The sequence below is a fragment of the Eretmochelys imbricata genome, chromosome 21 (assembly GCF_965152235.1).
Source record: "Eretmochelys imbricata isolate rEreImb1 chromosome 21, rEreImb1.hap1, whole genome shotgun sequence".
Lineage (NCBI taxonomy): Eukaryota > Metazoa > Chordata > Testudines > Cheloniidae > Eretmochelys > Eretmochelys imbricata.
In genome coordinates this window covers 9,156,661-9,179,727 of record NC_135592.1, presented here as the reverse complement: position 1 = coordinate 9,179,727, position 23,067 = coordinate 9,156,661, and the positions used below count along the sequence as shown (strand labels likewise).

The 23,067-nt window shown below is 50.5% G+C and overlaps 1 protein-coding gene across 1 annotated transcript in view; it reads right to left on the bottom strand.

Annotated features, from left to right (window-relative positions):
- Nucleotides 1-469: 469 nt before the first annotated feature.
- Nucleotides 470-23,067, bottom strand: part of TFEB (transcription factor EB) — a 72,486-nt gene continuing 49,888 nt past the window's right edge. Inside the window, exon 10 of the transcript XR_013348526.1 lies at nucleotides 470-514. The gene's annotated coding sequence lies outside the window, so the exon portion shown is untranslated. The remainder of the gene's footprint in view (nucleotides 515-23,067) is intronic.

Genomic DNA, 23,067 nt, shown 5'->3' with positions numbered 1-23,067 from the left:
TGATTTTATTCCAGAATAATGACATCGCTTTGCAAGTGCACTCATTTTTCCAGAAGAGCGTCCATACGGGGAGCTATTTTGGAGTAGCTCTTGCCGAACAGCTTAGTCCGCAAGGGCTATTCCAGTCCATTTCCCCTGTAGACAAGCTCTTAATAACAGGTTCCAAAAACCAAAAGAACCTCTAAGCATTCTCCCAGCCTATACTTTGAGGTCACACCCACTCAGACACACACAGGCGCACTCCCACACATGACATTCTGCACGTCACCCATGCCAAGAGGAACTGCAGTTTCCCAGAGAGAAGGCAGATTAATTCCCGGCTTCTCCCCCCACACCCCATCCTTCTCACTCTCTTTGGCCCTACACATGCCAACTTGAATATTCATGACATATAAGACACACCTACCGTTTCTCCCCCATAGACCGACACTGCCAGGACAGAACGCAATTACAGGCCTCTTAAACTTTTTACCAGCTACCAGGATCCATGATTAAGGAGTTGAAATGTCCACATCTTTTTAAAAAAAAACAAGAAGGAAAGGGTTTAGAAAAAAGCAACTCCAATTACAGGCCGCTGAGGGAATTTGCCCCCCTCCTGCACTATAAGAACATATATCCAGAAAGGTTATGGTAATTTCTAATGGACAAGGCTATAATTAATTTCAGGGGCTGGGTGGATTAGCAGAGAGTGTAAATTTCAGCCTCAGCTTGGACTGCAGATAAGCTAACACAGGGGAAGGCTATGGAGCAAGGGGCTCTGGTCTGAAGCTATTGCTGGGCTCCCAGGGGCCAATCGGCGTTAGAGCCAGCGAGAGAGAATAAAAATCTTTTGGGCATCTGGCTGCGGGTTCAAAGCGCTTCACAGCTGCAAGTACCATTGTCCCCACTTGACAGAAGGGGAAACTGAGGCACAGAGGGGCAACGCCTTGCCCAAGGTCACATCGTGCAGGACAGAACCCATGCTGCCTCCTCACTAAACATGCTGGGGAGGAGGGATGGTGTTCAAGAAGGTGTTTAGAGAAGTCTTAAAGCACTTTAAAAAGGTAAGTTTCATTAACCCTGATTTACAGATTGGGGGGGGGGAAACTGAGGCAAGGGAAGGGAAGAAACTCCCCACAAGGTTGCACAGCATGCCAGTGGCAGCACCAAGAATCCCGGAGTCCCAATTCCCAGGTCTATGTCCAGTGAGCCATGTTACCAATTGGGAAGGGCAGTGGGGAGCTGAGCTGGGGAGGGCGGGTGTTTGAAGATGCACCCAAGGCTGATGAGAGTTTATCTAGAGGCCCCCAGAGAACATCCTAACAGGGACCCGCACACCCTTTGCAATGTCTTGAGCACCGCTTCTACTTGAAGGGCACTTGCAAAGCTGGGGCCACCAACATCACGGCTGCCTGCACAGTCACCTGCAGCGAGGAGAAATGCTCCCCGCAGCGCAGGATGTCCTGGCAGAGACGCCTGGGCAGGGGTCAGAGAACGATGCGAGGAGGAGTTAGCTGCTCGGGTCCCCCTGCTGTACCTGCACGTCAGGGGCAGGGCAGCCAGGAGGACGTCCAGGGCAGATGCCCACGCTGCAGCCTCAAGCAGGAGCATCGCCGTGAGTGGGCCACAGCCTACCCAAGCCCATGTGAAGTTCACCCACTCCTGCCCGCTGCCCAGTCCACATGCCCACTGCCCGGCAGAGTGGGAGGAGGCACACCTGGCCCGCTTCCTTCTGCAGCCAAAGCCGGGTCATCAGGGCTCCTGGCCCATCCCAACTCCCTCCCCTTGGCAGACACACCTGGCCAGGCGTGGGGCTGGGTGGGGAAGATAGCCTGTCCGACTCCAGGGATCTGGACGAATCGTACAACCGGCTCCCAGGCGGGTCCTGCCCAGGGGTGGAGGGAAAAGCTACAACATCTGCTGAGCAGCCACTCCGCACACAGCAGCGTGTCCCTTCCCCACTGCCGCTCTGCTCCCAATACCCTCTTCCTCCCTCTCCCCCGCCACTGCCTCCCCAAGCTCACCCATGCCTCTGCCCCGGGACAAACACACAGACCCTCCTTCCCCCATACAGGAATAGGGAAGTTTGGTCGCTCACCCCCCTGGACTTGCCCCGGGGACAGTTTGTCGCCTGTGCGTCGCAAGCTGGGAGTTCACCAAATTTCCACTCCTGGCCATGCCGCTGCTCAAGCCCACAGCAGGGCAGCGTGCAGAGCTTTCAGCACAGCCTATGCTCTCCCTCTAGGTCACGGGCAAGGGCAGTGTCGGGAGATCGCAGCACAGATCCCTGCGCTGTAACCAGGGTGGGAGAGGTGAGCTGGATTACAAGTGGTGCTGATCACAATGGAGATGCCGTGGCAGAGATGGGGGCGAGGGGAGTGGTGCTGGAATAACAGGTCTGATGGAGGTCAGGACAGAGCTGCCAGGGGGTCGGGCAGGATTGGAGGAGTAGTGGGGGCTACCGGTCAAGATTACGGGTGCATTGGTAGAGCTGGAGCCAGAACTGAGACAGCTGTGGGAGGGGGCTGCAGGTCAGGCTTGAGGAGCATCCACAGAGCTGGGGCAGGAGTGGAATAGATGGGGGTGCGGCAGGTTAGGATTCAGGTGCAACGGCAAAGCTGGGTTGGGGGGAACAGGACGTGAGTAACAGGATCTTGCAAAGGGCAGGACTGAGCTGCCTGGGGTGGGACGGGACACATGCATGCCCCCTGCTTCCAGCATGCTTTTCCCTCGCTGCTGCTTTCTCTGCCACTTGCAGAGACATACACACATTTTTATTCTATATAAACCCTCCAAATTCACTTCCTAAAAGATGAAAATAAGGATGGCCTCTACCTTCTATGGCTTCGGTGGGACCATAACGAAAGGGTCTGAGCCCAGCAAGGCAGGAATGTGCGGCCTTGAAATACAGTAAGTTTTGAAAGGAAAGAAAAGGCTTCATTATTCTTGCATTAAACTCTCTCTCTCTCTGTCAGTCTTTCGTTCGCTCGCTGCCTTCCCCCAACCTCTCGGAAGACAGATCGTTCCCTTAATCACTCTGGAAAAGAACCCCAAGCCGATATAATATTATAATTAATTAATTCACTAAAAAGGTATTAAATTTCTTTTCCCCCCTGTGGATATTATCTGAATTCATTGACCTTTAGAAAAATCACCCTCTAATTGTAACCAGGTTCAAGTGCATTTCCAGCCTGTCCCTTTTACATTAATAATATCTTCCAGGACTCCGCTATGCTGCTTAAATATTGTATAAATTTCACTGGCCCCTCAAAAAGGAGAAAGGCATGAAATGAAAACTACAGGCTGATTAAACTGGCTCTGGAATGTGGGGGAAGAGAAGGAAAGAATTCCAGTTCGGACTGTGGGATAGACAGACACCCTCCCCCATGGACCTTAGGCCAAGGAATCCACTGGATCTTATGCCCCAAGCCCCCAATTTCCCAAGAGTTGGTGGGTCAGAGATCCTGGGACCCCAAGACCCATCTTTCCAGTGCAAATTCAAGAACAAGGTTCCTAGAATTCCAGCTTTCCTATGGGCCAAGGATACGGGGGCCAGTGACCCAGCTTGGTAGGGGGACAAATGTCCTGGGACCTCAATGGTTGTCTCTGCTACCTTTGCACAGCACCCAGCACAATGGGGACCCAATCTCAGTAGGAGCCTCTAGGTGCTACCATAATCTAGAAACAACTGATTTTGAGACCTTGTTTCCCCAGGAGTCAAGGATCCTGGATCTTGGGATCTCAGCTTGCCCGAGAGCCGAGGATACCAAGCTTCCATTTTCCAAGACTCCAAGCCGAAGTCCAGTGTCTGGATTTTCTGGTTCTGCAGCCAGAAAATGACTGTAAAGACGGAATCATTGGGTCCTCTGTTCATTCTCTCTCAGTAATTCCAGAGCCATTTTGCTCAACTGACAAGCCAACAAGTGATTTCTCCAGAGGCCAGTGTGGTAAGCCCCCAGCCCAGGCTCCGAAAATCCAGCTGGGTTCTTTCTGCCTATCATCAAATATAATCCCTGGGCCAGATCCTCCGTTGGCGTTCATCAGCATTGCTCCACTGACCCCAATGGAGCTGTGCTGTTTTCGCCAGCTGTCAATCTGGCTTTGTATGTCTCTCTTACTACACCCATCACTGTAGTATCTGAGCCCAGCCTCTTGCAGCATCACCAGCTCTTCAGGAGTCCCCAGTCTGAGTTTAGCACTCAGCTCTGCTCATAATGCATGAGGCAAGGCAGAGCAAGGTTGGCTGAGGTCTGATGGTTTTGGCACTGCAGGGCCCTTTTCTAATTGTCACTAGACTCAGCCCCAGAAGTCACACAGAGGAGCTGATAGATTAAGCAGGATCAGGACATTCCGAATGTTAACACTCTACAATTCTACAGCCTCTTCCACCTGAGGAGCTCCAGGTGCTAATCAGTCAAATAGCAATTAATTTACCCTCCCTGTCAGTAGTATCATCATAATCCTCATTTTGTGGATGGGAAAACTGAGGCACGGATTGATTAAGGGATTTGCCCAAAATCGCACAGTGAGTCAGTGGCAGAGCTGAGGGCCCGGGGAAGAGAGCGGTCCTGATTCCCAGGCCAATGTCTTTTCCACCAGGTCATCCTTACTCTCTGTCTTGACGTGTTCTTAACTGCACTGTTAAGCCTGAGCCTTCCTTGGTTTACATGCTGCTCCCTCTTTTTAGTGCCCTCTGAAGTGTGTATATATAGGCATCTCCGTAAGAGAGCAGCATTAACTGCTTAGCTACAGGCAGACTTTCCAGAGACGTTGCTTGAAGGCAGCTGCTCTGTTTCAGAAGGCATCAGGCATGTGGCAAGGGTTGCAATGGAAGGTACAGGAGTGACTGGTGGACAGCGAGCAGAGCAATGGTTAACTAGAGTCTCGGGGCAGTAGTTGGGGCTCCTTTGGGCTGCTGAACCAGACTGTGGGTGCCAGAATAGGCCCAGAGCTGTCACTGAGCCCCCATGCAGCACTGGCTGGTTTTTGCATCTGCTGCTTTCCTCAGCACTGAAAATCAGGTCTGGTTTGACGTCATGGCGGGGTGGATGGGCCCATTCAAAGTTACCCTCCTGCCCCGGGAGGGAATCCAGAGCACACAGCAGGAGGCAATTCTCTTCACATCTCCACTGGTGTAATTCCAGGCTCCGAGGGAACTGAATCGTCCAGCACCTCAGAACTGATGAGCTTGTCGGCCTGAGATGGGGTTTTTCCTCATGGCCTGCAGAGGGTTGCTAGCCGTCCAGGTTTTCCCAAGACCATCCCTTTTTGGAGGTAGCTATCCTGGGAAACCCATCAGGGTGCTCAGGACACATTGCCAGGCATCCAATTTTAGGGGCTCAGGATCATCCAGGTATCCTGCTTTTTTTTTGTACCACAGAGGTGGCATCCCTAGGCCTCCTTGCGCTGCAGTAAGAAACAGACCCAAGCCAGAGAGCTCTGATCTAGGTCTAAACAATTCCTACCAAAAGACAGCTGGCCTCTGTGATGGCAGGCTCAGCAAAGGGGCCAAAGACTGAATGTGCTATAGACGATATCCCACCTACCCAGAGGAGATGTCTTCAGGTCAAGGTCGAGGTGCATTGGCAGGACCATGGGGGAAAGGGGGAAGCTTGCCCTACCACCAGCCACACCGTACGGCTCTGTGGACGGACAGATGCCTACACTCTCCAGGGGCGTCAAGCTGGCACCTCCACCGGTGGTACATTCCCTGCTCTCCAAGTCTCGGCCAGACGTAGTGCCGGAAGCAGTCTCAGACGGATGCTCGTCCATCTCTGGCTTCATCCGTTTCTGCTCCAGAGAGGTTCACGTGAGTTGCTGTTCCAGTGGGCTAGCAGCCCTGGCTTCCTTACCTGGGCCTCATTTTCTGCCCGTGCCAATTCTACTGCAGCCTTCACGGCCCTTTGCCTGATGAGTCAGAATCCTTTAGTCTCCGGCTCTGTCGGTGTCACAGGCTGGTGACAAGTTGCTAGTGGAACTCTGCATGCTATTCCTAGCTCTTCAATAATCCTGGCTGTAATTAAGCTGTCTACAAGGGCTCCATGGTCGCTAGCAGAATCCTAATGCCTTAAAAAGCTACATATGGTAAAACACTGGGCCAAATGCCTCTGAAGCATAACTCCACTGGACTCACCCAGAGAATCAACCTGACTCCTTCTCTTTGGAAGCAATTCTGGACTGAGATCAGATATTTTCTCGTCTCTCTCTCTCTTTATTACCCACGGAGATTTACAGGCAAAGAGCTACTCTTGTTTCTTCAAAGCCAGGCCGGCTTTGCTGCCTATTCCCCACCTGAAAATGTAATCCCCAGTTTGTGACCTCATTGCAACCGTTTCCACAACAACCCCCAGTGATGTCACCAACGGAGGATTATGACTTCAGGCAGGGAAGGAGCAGCCCTTGCAGATTTACTCGGCAGCTAATGGCGCTCATCTTTAGCCAGAAAGAAAGGAGGGTGAAGGGGGGCGAAATACAGAAATACCGCAGGACCTAGAAGCAGAATGGCTTCCCAAAGGCATATCTGGCCCTTCAAACCCAGGTCCTAAGATCCATCAGCTCTCAGCGAGATAGCCCCTTCTAAAACCAGCCCCCAACCATGTCACCAGTGGATTGGCCAACTCCACAGTGACTTTTTCTCGGGATAATATTGGTCTTCCCTAAATACAAGATCATTGCAGAGCCATGCAGCCCACACCTGAGGTCCTGTCTCTCAGTCCTTACTCAGGCATGACTTCAAAGACCTCAGTGTTTGGCCCACAGAATCAGAGATTTGAAGTGCCTCTTAGTCATGTCCATGTCCCCTGGCTGTGGGATTGCTGCCACCAGGATACTATCCTTTGCTTTGTTCACTCCAGTTTCCTGAGCATGATTTTATTAGATTTTGAGGGGGCTGATTCTAGAGGTAAAGCCCCTAGAATGACCAGATACTGACCAGGGGTAGAGAGTAATAGGCACCTGTTTAAGGAAAAGCCTGGAATATCGGGACAGTCCCTATAAAATCAGGACATCTGATCACCCTACCCTTCTCTTACCCTAGCATAAATCAAGAGTCACTTCACTGAAACTGATGGAGTTACACTGATGCAGAGCTGACATCAGTGATCTCACAATCGGGCCCCTTATACTACACCTTCCTGTGTAGTGTGAGGCACAAGCAGACCCTGGGATCTCAGAAACAAAAACGAAGGAAAACTTTCTAGCCCATCACCTGTTGCCAGTTTACAGAAGAGATCCCATCAAAGCTAGGGAGAGGTCCTAGAGCGTACAAATAGTTGTATGCTTTAGACTCTGTCTTCCCCAGGCTATTAGGCAAGATAGTCAGGGATGCAACTCCGTGCTCTGGGTGTCCCTAGCCTCTGTTTGCTGGAAGCTGGGAGTGGACGACAGGGGATGGATCACTGGATGATGGTCTGTTCTGTTCATTCCCTCTGGGGCACCTGGCATTGGCCACTGTCGAAAGACTGGATAGTGGGCTAGATGGACCTTTGGTCTGACCCAGTATGGCCGGTCTTATGTTCCTAAAAGCAGATCATAACCCCTTGTGTGCCAGGAGGAAGAGGAGGCTCCCCTTAGGCTAAACATGCCCAAGGGCAAACAGCATAACTTCCTGGCAGAGTAAAGAGTTTAAGGGAGTGCTGTGCCATGTGATTTACACACTTGTGCCTTGAAGAAGTGTGGTGGGGAGGGGGAGATAGGGTAGGGATTCAGCCACCAGAACTCAAGGAGAGAGGAGTGCTTTTGCCGTAGATCCTAGTGCAGGCCTAGCAACCCAAGGATATATCCAGGGATGGCTTTGTACAATCTGCCCTAAAACCCATACTGCTGGACCTTCACTGCTATTCTTTAGCCATGCTAACTAGCTTAAATCTAGTACAGGTGTGCCTAGCCAAGCAGCATATCATGCTGGATTGCAGGAGGAGTGCCGCCTCCTTGGGTTTCCTTCCTGGGCCCCATTTGGGTGGCATCCCAGCCCTGGAGGAGTGACATTGTCATCCAACAATAACGTAGCCCAGGGAGCATTTCATTTCCACCCCTCGTTCAAAGGAAGGTCGGCTGAGCTCGTACTCCCAGCTTCTAGGGCTCCTGTCCTCGGCTCCCTTCTGGCCTGTTTCAGAACCAGGTATCTTTCAGGAGCAGTGCTTTCCTGCCTAGCTGTGCTGGCGGCTTACACATGTCAATTTTTAAACTTATCCAAGCCTGATACTTCAGAGGTGCCAAGTACCCACACTCCAAAAGGAGCTGCAGCTGCTCAGCGCCTCTGGGGAAAAAAAATTCAGACTCTTCGTCTTCTGTCGTCTCCAGTCAGGTTTATTTTTAACCCTCCCATCTTTACAATAGATGGCTCCCATCCTAACACCTCCTCTGGCCTTGGGAGGGGAAGGGGCAGCACATAGGAATTAGCTGCAGAAATAGGGGTGTTTGGGACAGTCTCAACAGAAACCGCTCTGCTCTTTCCTGGACCATGTGTCCCTGCCTCTAATACAGTTCCTACCTGTGCTTCTCACAGCTCTCTGGGAAAGGGCCTGGCCTGGCACAGAGACCTGGCTTTCCAAATCTCCACCAGCAAGGACCTCAATCTCTCTTCTCACTGCCTGCACCCCACCACTACTGTTCCTTCTCCCCTCCACGGCTCCTGCCTGGGAAGTTATGGTCGAGCCCTTTGTCTCAAACCCTCAGCAATCCTGTGTCCATTCAAGGTTGAGCTGGTGACCCGTGACTCGGAGCTAAACTTGGGAGCTGCTCTCCCCGTGTACCAGCCCAGAGCTGAGACATCCTTCTTGAGAGACTTCGACCTCATATTGTGACGTCCTCCTCCTCCCCATGACTACCTGTGGTGACCTCAGACCCATCTCGGGGACAACAGGCTGACACTGAACTTGGGTGAGTGGCCAAGGAGAAGGGCTTTTGCTGGGGGGTGGTGCAGGGAATGTATGTGACGGAAGAGAACTTAAGGATCTCAGTACAGCATGGTTTGAAGTGCTTGCAGGGCTCATGTCAGGACTGTTCCTTTGACATGCTGCCCCCTGGTGTACCTGGTGGGCATAGCATCCATGTCATCACCAAACCCACAATCCCTGAAGCAGGGAAAGATGGGGCAAGCTGCCTTGCACCAAGGAACAAAGCATTTGTCTACACTACAGAGTTGGATGGGCAGGATGTAGATACACTGCTAGCTGAACCCTTCAGTGCAAACACCTACCATGGACGTGTTGCACCCGTACAAGTCATTTTCGATACCAGGGGTTCGTAACAGTGCCGCGATTTCAGTTCAAGAGAATCCAAGTGCAGGAAAGTCCTTTGACAGCGAGCAGGTTTGGTGGCAGGGCCCAGAGAGATGCCCCATCTGGGATGCCCCCCATGGTCCTTGTCCCAGCACTAAGAGGGCTAGCTCAGAATTCAATAGGCCTAATCCAGCTCCTACCAGGGTAACAGTCCCACCTGCTCTAGAGAGTACAGCACTGTGAGAGAAGGGCTAAGCCTAAAGGGAACAGAGGAATAGGAGATACAGGAGAAAATGTGCCCTTGATCGACCAGGGCTAGGCTGGTCACTAACTGAGCGGTGACTGACCTTATAGATCCAGCCAGGATAATGGGCCAAATCATAGCTTCTTTTCTCTGGTTTTATTCCACTTCTCAGCACTTATTTGGGGATAGTCATGCACCTTCTTGCTCCCACTGCCTTCCAGTGGGATTTGTGAATTTTTCTCTCTCTCTCTCACACACACACACAGAGTGGGATAGCTAAAGTAACCTGGTGTAGACCAGGTCTAACGATTCTTACCTAAGTAGGGGCAGATTAGGAACTGCATGGAGGGGCTCTGGTGCTGGGCCAGTGTGCATTTCCCTCGGCAAAGTCAATGCACTACGGTCATGCAAACTACCAGGGTCTATCCTGTTTCCCCACCTAAGCATTACCATTGTTTTGTCCACACGCTCTCTCCAAGAAGGGGTGCAAACCAGATCGGCCCTGTGACACCGGGCAAGTCACTTCCCCTCTCAGTGCCTCTTTCCTCTCCTGGGTTTCGTCTCTCTTCTCTAATTAGACTGCGAGTTTTTCGGGGCAGGGACAATCTTTTACTAAGTGTAGGCACATCACCTTGCACAGTGGGGCCCTGACCTTGGTTGGGGCCTCCAGGTGCTACCCTACTAGTGCCAATAATACACTAGGAGAGTTATGACAAAGCTTGATTTTGTAACATATCATTCAAGCAGTCTGAACCCCCAGCGCAGAGCTAGTCCTAGATATCAACAGGACAGTGTTCGCTCCATGGCCAGCTCTCTGCCACCTCCCGTCATTGTGACCCTTCCATTTGGTGGTGGGTGCGATATCGCAGAACGCACGATCCCACCCTGAAAGAGAGCGGCCGAGGATGTCGTTAACAAAAAGTCTCTCAACTACCCTTAAAAAGAACAGGAGGACTTGTGGCACCTTAGAGACTAACAAATTGATTAGAGCATAAGCTTTCGTGGGCTACAGGCCACTTCATCGGTTGCAAGAATGGAACATATAATAATAAGATATATATATATATACACACACACACACAGGTAAGTTGGAAGTTGCCATACAAACTGTCAGGTTTCAGAGTAGCAGCCGTGTTAGCCTGTATCCTCAAAAAGAAAAGGAGGACTTGTGGCACCTTAGAGACTAACCAATTTATTTGAGCATGAGCTTTCGTGAGCTACAGCTCACTTCATCGGATGCATTCCAATGCTCACGAAAGCTTATGCTCAAATAAATTGGTTAGTCTCTAAGGTGCCACAAGTCCTCCTTTTCTTTTTGCAGACTCAGACTAACATGGCTGCTGCTCTGAAACCTGCCAACTGTCCTTGCAAGACAAGTACTATTAGTCTCATTTTACAGACGGGGAAATTGAGGCACAGAACCATCGAGTAACTTGCCCCAGGTCTCACAGCAAGCCAGTAGCAGAGCAGGGAATAGAAACCAGAAATCTTGACTTTGAGTCCTATTCTCCAACTGCTAGCCTATGATCCCCCCCACCCCCACCCCAGCAGGTAAGTGCTGTATCAGTTTCCCCTCATGTATATCACTCAGACCATATCAGTCCAAACCTAACACCCCAGCTATTCTAGTCCTGTGCCCCTCCTTAGTTCTGCCAATGCACCTCAATTCTGTCCTGCATGAGCCAGCTGTGATTCCGGACCTCCCACACCCAGCTCTGTGTGTGCACCACAACGGTATCTTTCAGCCGAGCCGATCGTTCCAGGTCTGGGACCCCGTAAAATTTTGATGCTGCCCCATCACCCTTACCTGCAGCACCCCTCTGCATTCATTGCAGGGTGTTACTGCGATCTGGAGACACAGCTTCTAGGACAGGAGTTCTCACAATATTTTTTGGTGGCCTCAGAGTACGGCCACCAGCTTTTGCTGGTGGCCACTCTGAGAATTTTTTCTAAAATACTTAATTAACTTTAAGAAAAACAAATAAATGTGCACAGATACACGTCCAGATTGTTATGTAGGGTTGTTGTTTTTTTGCAGACTCAATAATAAAAATAATGTACAGTTGATCTATTTAGACTGTAAGCTCTTTGGGGGCAGGGATTGTATTACTCTGTATGTATAGAGCGCATAGCACAGTGGGGCCCTAATCTCAGCTGGGATGTGTCATACGGGGGCGGACTGTCCCGTTTTCCCCACACTGCACCTTCAACAAAGGGCTAGAGCAGCCATGGTTTTGGAGGGCACTAAGAAGTCTGGGATCTGGTTGGCTAAACTCGGTTCTCCGTACCACAGGGCGGACGCTGGTGGGGCCTGGGATCCAAATTTCTTAACGTAAGGTCAATATGTCATGTGGATGCTCAAGCCCTGGGCTTGGAAAACCCAGGGTCCACAGGCTCAAGTCCCATTAACCCTGGGCATACATTGCCGTGTAACTATATTCACAGATCAGGGTGCTATTTCACAAAGCCCAGACCACCTCCAGTTCAGCTCATCACATCTGGCCTCAGCATGCAGCTGTCGCCGTGCGACACTGCCCAGCACAAGAACAAGGGGCCAAGAAAGCATTACAAGGTGTGTCCTTGCAGTCACTACCCATTCAGTACCCAACAGCTTCCACTGCCCTCAATGGGGATGGGAGGGAGGGGATTCCCCATGGTTCTCAGTGGGGAGTGGAGGGGTGTTCCCCGTTGTTTTCAGTGTGGGGCAGGGAGGGGATTCCCCATGGTTCTGGGGAGGGTGTTCCCCATTGTTCTCAGTGGGGGTAGGGAGGGGATTCCCCATGGTTCTCAGTGGGGGGTGGAGGGGTGTTCCCCATTGTTTTCAGTGTGGGGTAGGGAGGGGATTCCCCATGGTTCTGGGGAGGGTGTTCCCCATTGTTCTCAGCGGGGGTAGGGAGGGGATTCCCCATGGTTCTCAGTGGGAGCTTTGGGATGCTGTTATAGCCCTTTGGAAACTGACCTATTTATTCACATGCCTATGTGGGTTCTTTTGAGACTCTGTCCCTAGTTGTCCAAAGGAGCTGAGTAACTAAGGGAAGTTTATAGCCAGGTGACATGCATCCAGCTCATAGAGATGGCTGGGGGTCCCCAACCCCAGAGTCAGAGCCAAACGTCAGCTTTCGGGTCCCCCTTCTCTTTCTATCGATTACTGGATTGCAGTCCCTCCCTGAGGCCTCAGCCACGACCATCAAAGAGCTTCAATGAGCTAGGCTCCACCGACAGACAAAATACGGGAAATGGGGCTGACATCATTCAAAAGACATATTGGGTTGATTCTCCCTGGCCGGTGCCTTGCATGGGCATTTACCCCTGTACCCAGTGGAGGTAAAACACCCCCAAATCATAGCACCCACAGGCACACCCACTTTGCACTGGTGCAAGAGACTGCTGGAAATGAACCATCGGGCAGGATCAGGGAGCCCTGCTCCCCATTGCCCCATGCAGTCATACACACCTGTGCAAAAGGGGACTATTGTGATTCGCACACACTTTGCACGGGTGCAAAGAGCTTACACAAGCTACAGGAGCAACTGTGGATCTGGCTTAAAGCCCCACCACCACCACCACCCCCCTCATCCTGTCAGCATTGCTTCCTGGTCCCAGAGTCCCCCCCACCAAGGAAGAGAACAGCAACATGACTCCAACCCAGCACACCAGCCATGTGCTTGTTATCCCTGCAGGGGAGTTAATAAGAATTGCAACCCCACCTAGCACGCTCCTGCCTTTTTATATCCTAGCTGGAGCCTTGACACCGATTTTTTTTTTCCTTTGGATGGCTCGTATGCTGTAATTAAGAGCCCTTCTCTCCCGCCTGCCCAAGTTCCCCATCTTTGGCAGCTGTTGTTTAACTGAAGGAAACCCCCTTTCGTCCTCTCCCCCCCTCCCCCCAACCTTCCTGAACGTAAAGGGATGACAGCGCTCCAAGCCAGGGTCTTTTGCATTTCTGAGTTGGTTCTATTAATTGGAAGGAGGGTTAAGAATCTGCAAGGTCGTTTCAATCTACATGTGACCTTCAGAGTAATCCTCTATGCCAACACCAGAGCATGTCATTAAAATGAGGCCCTCTACCATATCCCGGCATCCCTTTATTCTCTCCTTGTGCACATTAATTGCTCATAAGTTGATTTGATCTCCCTATTCTGCAAGAAGTAAATTGCCCTCTTATTTCGCCATTTTCATCCTGTTTTCTTAATTAGGCCCTTAAAAATCTCTAGGGCCTCAGCCAGGCCGCAGGCCTCATCCTGGGAATAAATTTTGATCTCAGTCTGATAAAGAGTGAGCAAACCCAGAGATTGAACAATGTCATTCACCCCCCCTTCTTCCCTCCCCGCCTCGCTATTCTCTTGACATGAAAAGGCTATCAGTTTTTCTCTGTGTTAATATAGGAAATAATTCACACTTCAGGCGCTGTTCTCTATTTAGTGTTCACACTCCCCAGATAAATCAAATCAGGGTTTTTTTTTTGTAAGTGTCTGAAACTACTTTCTCTCTCTCCTCACCCCCCCCCCCTTTAACAAAGTTTCCAAGATTAGCCTGTGTGATTTTTCCATCCCAGAAGTCTATTTTAAAGTATTCTTTTTTTATTTTATTTTTAAAATTCTGGCGTCTGTGGGGAGCTGACCCACAGCTGGAACTTTTCACGAGTGACAGACAAAAATGCTGCAGCTCCACATGAGCGGAGGGGCCTGGGCTAGTAGCTTTTCCCTAAAATATCTCACTGGCAAGGACGCTTGAAGCTTTAGACACGTGAGGAGTTTTGGTGAGCAGATGCTCAACCCCTGGATTGTATGGTGCAGCAGGTTGATATTGAGGGATTTGATTCTGGTTTGATTTTTGGGGTAGTTCATGATTAAACAGAACTTGTCTCCCTCGGGTACTTAGCTGCCACCTTTACTGTAGTATCTGAGTGCCTCACGGTCCTTGAATGGATTTATCCTCACAATGCACCTGGGAAAAGCTGTTATCTGCGTTTTATAGATCGTGAACAGAGTATAAGTTGCCCAAGTCACACAAAAAGCCTAGAGCAGAGCAAGGAATTGTACCTAGGTTTTTTGAGTTCCGGACCAGCACCCTAATCCCTGGGCCATCCTCTATCTCCAGCCTCAAAAACCAGGGGATAACATTTTCAAAAGCAAAGTGACGGAGGAGACGAATTCCAGTTTCAAAAGTGATTGAGGAACTCAAATCCTCAGGGAGACTTCGGGCTTGTCTACACGACACCTCACTACAGACTATGCGGGTGCGAGTTGTGCTAACTACCCAACTTAGACCATGCTGGTGCAAACTATGAGGTAGCTCATGCACATTACCGTAGTCGTGTTTGAAACAGGACTACATCACCACCTTTTAGTTCACACCAGCAAGGTCACACCCCTGGAGTCTGCACTGCGGCACCGCACAGACAAGACCGTTGGCCCCTAAATCACTTAGGCACTTGTGAAAATGTCAACCTGCAGGAATATGGAAAAGGCAGATTACATCAGCAAGCTTGTCTCCCTGCTCTGGCAGCTAATCACCTAACAGAGGGCAAATGAGATATTACATCAATATTGCACTTGAGATCTGGCCCATTGATTGCAATGGGTATTGGATCAGGCCCTCAGTTTTAACCAAAAAGCCTGGAGAAAAAGATCCAATAAGCTAGTTTCCTCACTTCCCTCTGCCGATAAATGGGCTCAGATCCAACTCTCTTGAACTTTAGAGCACGAGACATCTGCACCCAGATCCAGATGAAAATTTTGTAAAACGGCCCATCTTGTTGGAACCAAACGCCCGGCTCTGAACCATTCCTGTGAACTTCCAGCTGTTCAGATCACCCGATCAGAACGAGGCAGCTTCATCTCACCTGTGCTCCTAAACTTTGCAGCCTGGTTGGAAGGGCTGGCATGTTCCCCAGCTATAGACCCGTTCCCCCAGCCATGGAAGCAAAGGGACTACGGCACTCTTGGCAAGAGCCTCACTAAAGGAGGCTGCTGGGTCAACTCAGGGGAGGCCCTTGAATCCATCTCCAGCGCATGCAGGAGTTCGAGGAGTTTTAAGGGAACCTGACTGAGGGAAGCTGGCTGGGTGGGGAGAGGCAAACTCGAACTCTGTGCCCCTGCATGATAACATAGGACTAAAAAATACCTGCTCCTCCGTGGAAGTCAAAGGCAGCCCTCTCTGCAGGCTCTAAAAGGTGCAGGCACTGCTCCTCAGGTAGGATCGGGCTTGTTTGTGAGACATGCACCCACCTTCCCAGAGGGTTTAATTAGCCAGCTGGACTGCTAATCAGAGGCCTGCAGCGGCAAGGTGTCACCATGGTTGCCGGGCCCAGGCACACAGCCCCTCAGACACAGGGCAGGACGTCAGAATGGGCCCAGTGGGCTGGTTGGTGGGAGGGGGGGTTGGAGGGGCTGGGGAAATTCTGCTTTTCCACCCACGGCAGCCCTGTGGGCCAAGCTGGATTTCTCACAGCCATGGGGGAGCTTCATTTGCACTTAGCACTAAGTTGGCCAAATTCTGATCTTCAACCAGTGTCAAGCTGATGAGAGCCATTAGCGCTCAGCACCTCTGAAAACCAGGCCATTTGCTTAGGGGCCGAGCCTTCGCTACCCAGTATGAACATTGTTGGTCTTATTGACTGGTCCAAGACCACACAGCGGCATAGCTGGACAGAGAACCCTGACTGCGAGCTCCTCACTGTAATGGCTAGACCATGCTCCAGCCAGGAGCTGTCTGCAGCACCCTGGAGTCCTGACTCCCAACCCCTCTGCTGCAACCACTAAAAGCTCCACCCAGCTCTTCCGTAACACATTCCATCAGTCGACCTCAAAACCTTTGACAAAGGAGGTCAGCATCATCCCCACTTTACAGATAGGGGAAACTGAGGCACACAGCAGAACCAGGACTAGAACCCAGGGCCCCTAAAGCCAAGGCCAGCAGGCTATCCACTAAACCACATTCCCTTCCACAGGCAGCCATAAAAAAGTGTGTTTCAAGCTCTAGTCCCTCCCCAGCGCTCAGAGTGGAGCCCAGGAGTCCTGCCTCCGCAACCTCACCTTTAACCACGACAGAGGCCCCTTTGGGTCATGGCTCCAGGGCATGAGCACCAAGGCTACACTGACCCAACAAGGGAGGGGCGAGAGTGCCCTGCTCGGGTCTGCCTACGTTAGCTCCCATCAAGCTTGTGTGAGCATCAATAGCAGCACAGTACAGCCGCGGAGAGACAGCTGAGGGTGTGGACATACGCAGGGGAACCGCACGTTGGTTTTAGTGTCGACATAGCCCGAGAGATTCAAGGGAAATGTTGGCATTGCTGTCTCTCTCCCTTCATCCTTAATTTCTCAGACACCCCCAACCCCCAGGGAAACCTGACCACACTGCGGGAGAACCCCTGAATGTATTCAGAGGCCAGTCCCTGCATCCCACTTGCAGAGCGTAAAAGTTCAGATTGAGAGCTGCAACCAGCGAATTACAGCGAGGCTGAAGGTGGGACTCACACCTCCCCCCAAGAGCACTAGAAAGGGTCCCTTGCTCAACAGCTACTTGAAGTGCTTTAGGTAGAGAGAGATGATTATCTTCCATCTCTGGCAGGCTGGCAGTATGCCACTTACTCAGGCCCTACACCACAGCAGGGACAGCGCATGGCATGCGTCCATCACCCAGAGGAGTACATTGCCAGCGTGCCGCAGAACAGAGTCCAGCCAGACTTGTCACGTTCATTGTGCCAGAGTCTGGACACACCGTGGATTCAGGGTTCCTTTCTCAGTTAGCACGCCACCCCCACTGCACGTGCGTATCGGAGATCTTCCCAAACTGACCCACTGAGGATGGGTGGCAGCTGATAACACCACAGAGCCAGTGTACTTTAGAGAGTGGGACACAAACAACTACAGAGGGAGAATGGCTACCTCGTGAGGGCACTGGCCTCAGACACAAGGCCTGGGTCTCTGCTGCAGACTCCCTGACCTGAGGCAAGTCAGAGCCTGCCTCAGTTTCCCCATCTGCACACTGGATATAATAGCCCTGCCCCCCAGGCGGGTTGGTCAGCATGGCTGGAAAGCTTGTCTCTTTCGCCAGCAATGTTGGCCCAATACAAAGATATTACTTCACCCACCTTGTCTTTCTACTATCCTGGGACCAGCATGGCTGCAACACCACTGCAAACAAAATTCTACAACATTTAAAAATAAATCAAAATAGTCTGAATTCCCCCCAAAAATTGGGTGTTTTGCTGTGTCTTTACAGGGCTTCTGACAGTCACTATTCAGCACCCGTGACAAAGGGCAATAATTATAGTCCAGTTCCTCTCGTTGATTTCTTTGCAGAAGGCTAGCGAGCTCCAGCTTCAAAATCAAAACCTGCAGAGGAATGTAAAGCTCTGGAACAGCTGTGCCAACAGCACCATCTTGTGCTCCTAAGTCACAAGTGCAGTATGTTTCAAATGCAATAATCGTGCACCTGTATAAATAAGGATCCGGTTTTTCTCAGTGACAAGCATCAAGGGGCAAAAATTACATCCTGGAAATGATCCTGAATTATAGATACGGATACAGATTTCTCTACCACCAGGCATATTTGGATGTCAGGGTTACATGCGTGCATAAAGACTATAGCATCATTTGAGAAAACATGCATGGGAGGAGAGGTGTGTAAAAAAGCATCTGACAAATGGAAGGACAAATTGAAGGGGATGATCCTGATCCCATTGAACTCAAAAGTACCTGTGGCTGATGGCAGTCAGGATTCGAACACTAAGTCCACCGGTCACATAAAGTGTCCCAGAACTACTGACTCCTGGGACCGGCTTTCAGCAGAGCTCACCTCTCATTCGGGCACCCAATTAAAAAACAGACTTTTAGCCCACAGCAGCTCCCCCTTGTGACACTCATGGCCAGATTTTCAAAAACTCAGCACATGCAGGGCTCTTCCAAAAACCTGGCTACATATCTAGGCATCTAAATAGTTTCACAGAATATTATAGAGTTTAAGGCCAAACAATTTAGTCTGACCCTCCTACATATCCCAGGCCATTCAGTTTCCCCTTAATACCCCTATGCTGAGCCCTAAGACTTCAAGTAAACTAAAGCATTTTAGTCCTCAGGCAACTGTACTGTTGGGCACTGGTGGCACCTTGGTCTCTCGTCTCTGCCTGGTGCACCCAAGACCCCTGCAATGTCAGGGAACTGACTAGGTGAAAAATGCCCAGGTGATCCCAGCAGACAAGTCACACCCTGTGCCACAGGGAAAGGTGAAAAAAAATCTGATTCTTGCTAATCTGACTTGGGGGGAAAATTCCTTCCTGACTCCAAATCTGGTGACCAGAACTCTCTGGAAAAATCTGTCCCGGATTACGGGATATGAACCCTTCTGAAAATTCTGGCCCACATGACCTTGGACAAGTCACTTCCCTACTCTGTGCCTCAGTTTCCCCCTCTGTAAAATGAGGATAAGTGATACTGATTTGCTTTCATAAACCACTGAGATCTCTGGGATGACAGCCACTGTGGAAATGCATGGGATCATCATGGTTGCTGTCCTTCGCCCCACACAAATAAACCCCTACACACGGATACGCTGTAAATAAATATATTTTAATGATTTTTTCCCATTCCAGTTCATTCTTTTGTACATTTATTTATAAAACAGTAGTAAAATTTTTGAATCAGAGCACAGTGCATTAAAAAACAAAACACAAAAGATAAAAAAATCCACGACTGTTCTCTCATGGCATGGGGAGCACCCCACTTCTCACGCTGGCTGGAGCAGGGGATAATGATGAGGCATGTTCTGCATCCCATAGCCATGAGCCGAGCGCAGTATATACTGTATCTGACAGACATTGACCCCATTCTGCATACAGCACACACCGCAACTCACAGTCCATGAAGCATGCCGCACTACGGTATATACTATTGAGGAGGAGCACTTCAAGAAATGTCTGGCTAAGATGTTCCAAAGTGACCAGTGATTCTGGGTACCCAACTCAAGGCATCTTAAAGGGGCCTGATTTTCAGAGGGTGGGGTGCTCAGCACTGTCTGAAAATACAGCACCCAAAGTCACTAGTCTCTTTTGCAAAACATGGCTTCCAAGCTTTGCCCTCCCAAATTCACATGCTTTTCTGAGATGGTTGGGCCCGCATCCTATCAGAAATCTTATGATGTCAGATCTTCCCACACAAATCTTGGTTTCGGTCAGATTGCAGATGCTGCAACAGACCAGGAAAATCTTTCCACTAGATGACATCACTTCCTGTCCCACCCACCAACAGACAGGAAGCGTAAAGGCATGCCACAGTTTCAGACCTCAAGAACAAAAAAGCCAAGTGATTCAAGCTGACATCTTAAGTGAAGGTTACATATGTGCCCATCCCTAGTACATACCGTGTCCTGAAGCCACTCAAGCACACGGCATAATGCACACGATATACTGCATCCTGTGTTTGCTGAAGCATGCCGCGAATAGTGCACAGTTATAACAGAATCAACCTGCTGTGGGTTCAGAAAGAGCTTTGGATTCAAACCAGGCAGTTTTATTTTCCTCTAAGGGACTCTCCTTATGAGAACGTCTGAGCAACAAAGCACACTAGGCCTATCTAGGTACGTTCCTCTCAGCCCACTGGCTATGGTTCCACCAGGACTTCCAAGAATCTGACTCTCATCCCACTGGGCACAGCTTCCCACCTGCCTTTCCTGGAACCTTACCCTAGCTCACTGGCGAGAACGTCACCAGCTCTTCCTAGACTGGCTCGGACCATGCACCAATTCCAGTATCTGCTGGATTTTTAGCCTACATCCTGCAGGTCTACATGTGTGAGACTGCAGACAAGCCATGTATCCATAGGCACTTAACATGGATCTATAAGGTTCTACAAGTTCTGCTGCAGAGGATGCATGCTGCCTGCCTGCAGGCACTTAGCACAAGTCCCCAAGACTCTCCGGGTGACTGCTCAAATGTGTACAGGGACACAGTGCGTCCACACAGACACTTGTGTTGTGTAACGGAGTCTATAATGGCTGTATTGGAGGATGAATATCCACAGGCACTTAACACAAGTCTATAGGGCTCCAGGGGCCCTGCTCTGAAGGACTATTCCTGTTCATAGGCACATAATAATGGTTACTTGGAGGCAGCCCTCGCCTTGGTTTAACATGGCAAAACGGACACTCCCATCGCTCGTCCTGCAGCCCCCACTCACTGAAAGAGCCACAGAAAATCCTGGCTGCTCACCTCCCCCCGAGACCCTGCATTTATGCCACTGACATTTGCAAGAGCTCCCCTTGCTGGACGGCTATCTCGGGGCAGTGGTTAGTCGTTCCCTCTCCTGCTACCAAATATACGGGAAAGGGAACATAGGCTAGGGACATCCCTTTCCCCTGTTCTTCACTGACTCTCCTGACTGCCAGGGGCTGGGGATCGCCCATCTCAAAAGGGGAAAGAGGTGCTGCCCTCTCTCCCCCACTTTCTCTCACTCGCTTTCTTTACCATCACATGCAAATGTCACTTCCTACTGGCACTTCTCATTGTCAGCTGGGGAGCTGCCTACACCCTGGAGATCATCTCACTCCCATCACAGACTCGCGCTTGCCCCAGAGCTGTACCCTGTGGTCACGTTCACACTCAGCACCCTATGATCCAATTCACGAGCTCTTTCCTTCTCAGGGAGTTGGCAGGTTGAGTTTTCCCTTGTGATTTTAGGTCCTGGCCCAGCACCAGTCCCCAGGGTTTGAAGTCAAGGGGGCTGCGTGCGCGCGCGCAGGGGTCCCACGTGCGCAGCTCTCAGTGCAGAATCAGGGCTGGAGATGGGGCCTGATCTATACAGCCTGGATCTCAGCACTCCTGAACTTTGAGGATTGGGATCCAGACATTACTAATAAAGGAAAGATATTACATCATTCTCCAGTAATGGCCCCAAACACTACCATTTGCTGTAGCCTTCCTGCAACACTTAGGGCAGTTACTGGGGTATAATGTGGTATCCTTACTAGAGCTGTCAATTAATTGCCGTTAACTCATGCAATTAACTCAAAAAAATTAATCGCACTGTTAAACAATAGAATACTAATTGAAATGTATTAAGTATTTTTGGATGTTTTTCTACATTTTCAAATATATCGATTTCCATTACAATGCAAAATGTAAAATGTACAGCGATCATTTTATATTATTTGTATTACAAATATTTGCACTGTAAGAATGATAAAAGAAATAGTATTTTTCAATTCATCTCATACAAATACTGTAGTGCAATCTCTATCGTGGAAGTGCAACTTTTAAATGTAGTTTTTTTGATTACATAACTGCACTCAAAAACAACAGTGTAAAACTTTAGAGCCTACAAGTCCACTCAGTCCTACTTCTCGTTCAGCCAATCGCTAAGCGAAACAAGTTTGTTAACATGTATGGGAGATATTGCTGCCCACAACACTTTCATTGCAAATTTGACAAAATGCAAAGACAATACCCAATGTAAAATTTCTAAAGATAGCTAGCACTTGATCCTAGATTAAAGAATCTGAAGTGCCTTCTAAAATCTGAGAGGGATGGAGGTGTGGAGCATGTTTTCAGAAGTCTTAAAAGAGCAACACTCTGATGCAGAAACTACAGAACCCAAAACACCAAAAAAGAAAATCAACCTTCTGCTAGTGGCATCTGACTCAGATGATGAAAATGAACATGTGTCGGTCCGCACTGCTTTGGATCGTTATCGAGCAGAACCCGTCATCAGCATGGACACATGTCCTCTGGAACGGTGGCTGAAGCATCAAGGGACATGTGAATCTTTAGCACATCTGGCACGTAAATATCTTGCGACGCCGGCTACAACAGTGCCATGCAAATGCGTGTTCTCACTTTCAGGTGACATTGTAAACAAGAAGCAGGCAGCATTATCTTCTGCAAATGTAAACAAACTTGTTTGTCTGAACCACTGGCTGAACAAGAAATAGGACTGATTGGACTTGTAGGCTCTAAACCAGGGGCGGCAAACTTTTTGGCCTGAGGGCCACATCGGGTTTCTGAAATTGTATGGACGGCCAGTTAGGGGAGACTGTGGCTCCCCAAACAGCCAGGTGTGGCCCGGCCCCTGCCCCCTATCCAACCCCCCTTTCCCTGATGGCCCCACTCCAGGACCCTTGGCCCCATCCAACCCTCCCTGACCCCTGACTGCCCTCCACAGCCCCATCCAACCCCTCCTCTCATTCCTGACTGACCCCCCGGGACTCCTGCCCCCGTTCAACCCCACTGTTCCCCACCCTCTGACCGCCCCGACCTCCCCTGCCCTTTATCCAACCCCCTCTGCTCCCTGCCCCCGATCGCGCTGCCTGGAGCGCCGATGGCTGGCAGCGCTTCAGCCGCACCACCCAGAGCACCAGGACAAGCAGCTGCGCCACCCGACTGGAGCCAGCCACGCCACCGTGCAGCACAAAGCACCAGGTCAGCCCGCAGCTCTGCAGCTGCGCTACCCGGAAAGACCTCGCAGTCCCGCCGCCCTGAGCATTGCACCGGCAGCGCAGTGAGCTGAGGCTGCGGGTGAGGGGGAACAGCAGGGGAGGGGTTGGGGGCCAGCCTCCTGGGCCAGGATCTCAGGGGCTGGGCAGGAGGGTCCCGCGGGCCGGTTGTGGCCCGCGGGCCGTAGTTTGCCC